We start from the raw sequence: 3,460 nt of genomic DNA, 5'->3' as shown, positions 1-3,460 counted from the left end.
ATGCATAAGTGACACACAAATACAAATCAGCAATGAAAAAACAACCCAATGTTTTTAAAATGTAGGAATTGAAACCATAAAGCTCCTAGAAGAAAACATAGGTAGCAAAATCTCAGACATTTCATTTAGTAATATTCTTTATATCTCATCAGGCAAGGGAAACAACAGAAAAAAATAAACAAATGGGACTACATCGGAATGAAAAACAATCCACTGAATGAAAGAACATATTCACCAATGATAAATCTGACAAAGGGTTAATATTCAATATTTATAAAGAACGCATATGACTCAGCACCAAAAAAACACAAACAATACAATTAAAAAATAAGCAAAGGACCTGAATAGACACTTCTCCAAACAGTACGTACAGATGGCCAATAGACATAGGAAAAGAGGCTCGATGTCAGAAATTATCAGAGAAATGCAAATTAAAACCACAATGACATATCACCTCACACCTGTCACAATGGCTGTCCTATAGAATAAACAGTTAATATGCTAATTCGACCAAGCAGCAGAAGGACCATCTGGACATCCTTTCGGATGACCATCTGGATGACCTTCTGGACGAAGCCAGGGCTGCGAGGGCCGGCCGAGGCTGCAAGGGGCTGCGAGGGCAGAGTCCCGTGCATGAATTTTGTGCATCAGGCCTCTAGTCATCAATAAAACAACAAGTGTTGGTGAGGATATGGGGAAAGGTGAACCCTCGTGCATTGTTAGTGGGAATGCAGATTGGGGCAGCCACTGTGGAAAACATTATGGAGGTTTCTCAAAAAATTAAAAATGGCCCTAACTGGTTTGGCTCAGCGGATAGAGCATCAGCCTGCGGACTGAAGGGTCCCAGGTTCAATTCCAGTCAGGGGCATGTACCTTGGTTGTGAAATTAAAAATGGAACTGCCTTATGAACCAGCAGTTCCACTTCTGGATATATATCTAAAGAAACCCAAAACACTAATTTGAAAGAATATGTGCACCCCTATATTCATTGTAGCACTATTTACAATAGGCCATCAATAGAAAAATAGATAAAAAAGCTGTGGTACATATATACAACGGAATATTATTTGGCCATAAAAAAATAATGCAATCTTACCATTTGCAACAGTATGGATGGGCCTTAAGGGCATTACAGTAAGTGAAATAAGTCAGTTAGAGAAAGATATAAACATATGATTTCACTAGTATATGTGGACTCTAAAGAACAATATAAAGGAACAAACAAAGTAAAAACAGACTCATAGACACAGAGAACAGATTGATGGTTGCCAGAGGGGAAAGGGGTTGGGAAACTGGGTGAAAAAGATGATGGGATTGAGAAGTACAGATTGGTAGTTACAAAACAGTCATGGGGATGTAAAGTACAGCATTGGGAATATAGTCAATAATCTTGTAATAACTACATATGGTGCCAGGTGGGTACTGGATATATCAGGGAGAATACTTTGTAAAGTATGTGACTGACCACTATGCTGTATACTTAAAACTAATACAAAATAAAATTGAATGTAAACTGGAATTGAAAATTATTTTAAAAAACAGTTTAAAAAAGATATCTTACCTAATAATAGACAAATATGTAAATTAACTGTCCCTCTGCTATGCTCACCAGCCAATCAGGAGAGTATGCAAATTAACCCAACAAAGATGGCGGTTAATTTGCATATGTAGGCGCAAAGCAGCGGAGCGAAGACTGAAGGCGGAGGAAAACTGGTGCTGGCAGCCAGGGGAAGGAAGGCCTATTGCACGAATCTCTTCATGCAACGGGCCTCTAATATATATATATATCGCTTTAAATGCTTACATTAGAAAAGAATGCTCTAAATTCAATACCTAAGTTTCCACTTTAAAAATGCTAAAGAAAGAACAACATATATCAAAAGTAAGTAGAAGTAAGAAAGGCAAAAGTAGAAATTTATAATATGGAAAACAGATAAATAATTGAGGATATTAACAAAAGCAATAAAACTAATAAATCCCTAGCTAACCTAACAGAGAGAAAAAAAGTGAGAATACAAATTACCTATGACAGAAAGGACGTTATAGATCCTATAAACATTAAAAGAATAATAAGAATATTACATACAACCTTATGTCAAAATAATTAAACAACACAGATTAAATAAACACTTACTAGAAAAATACAACTCACACAAACACCCATAATTAACATCATACTTAATAGTGAAATATTGAATGTTCCCTCCTATAACTGGGATCAGGACAAGGATAGCTACTGTAACCACCCTATTTTATATTGTGTCAGGGGTCCTAGCCTTTGTCACAGGCAAAAAGAAAAAAATAAAAGGCAAAGGTTTGCAAAGGAAGAAGTAAAACTATCACAATTTGTATATGACAAAATTGTATTTTTAAAAATCCTAAGTAATCTATAAAAAAAATGTTAGAAATTACAAGTGAATTTAACAGGGTTTCAGAACAGCGGATAGAGCATCAGCTCTAAATATGGAAAATAATTATATTCTTGTATACTAGTAGCAAATAATTGAAAATTGAGCTGGAAGTGGTATATAAATAAGGCTTAAATAATGCAAAGCATAGTGATTCTAGACAATCTATATATATAGAAGGCTAAGCGACCAGCTGACCAGCCATTAGGTATGACATGCACTGACCACCAGGAGGCAGACACTCAACGCAGGACCTGCCTAGCAACAACAACAATTGCAGAGTGCCCTCTTGCCCTTAGGGGATGTCGGACTGCCGGTTTAGGCCCGATCCCCGCAGGCCAGGCCGAGGGACCCCACCTGCCAGAGGGACCCCACTCACTCCACAGACACCCTTTGAGCCATGGCGCTGCCCCACGTGTGTGTGTCCAGCCGGGGAGGGACTGCTGGGGGTTGGCTCCAGGGCGTGTCTAGCCCATCTCACCCAGTCCCAACCTGCTGGCCACCTTCTAATTAATTTCCTTTCAATGTGCACAAATCTGTGCACTGGGCCTCTAGTATCATATTATAAACATCAAACTTGCTAAGGGACTAGATCTTAATTATTCCCACCACAAAAAAAGAAATGATGATATTGTAAAGTCATAGAGGTGTTAGCTAACACTACCTCAGCAATCATACTGCAATACATAAATGTATCAAATCAGCATGTTGTACGCCTTAAACTTAATCAATTAAAAAATTTAACTAGAAACTTACTTTGTAAATGTAATTAATTGTGTAAAAAATAAAAAATTTAGCAATAAATTTAGCCAAAGACATGCAAGACTTCTAGACTTAGAACTACAAAACGCTGTTGAAAAGAAGTTGAGAAAGTTTAAATAAACTTCTTGCCAAATGATGTCAATTCTCCCCAAATAATCACAGATCCAATGTAATCCAATCATAATCCCAGGAGACTTTTTTAAATTGACAGATTGTTCTAAAATTTGTATTGGAAATTCAAAGAACCTAAGATACCTAAAGCATTTTGGAAAATAATAACAAATTTGAT

Source organism: Myotis davidii, unplaced genomic scaffold (genome assembly GCF_000327345.1).
Source record: "Myotis davidii unplaced genomic scaffold, ASM32734v1 scaffold892, whole genome shotgun sequence".
In the NCBI taxonomy this organism is placed as follows: Eukaryota; Metazoa; Chordata; class Mammalia; order Chiroptera; family Vespertilionidae; genus Myotis; species Myotis davidii.
Note: the sequence above shows the minus strand (reverse complement) of the source record.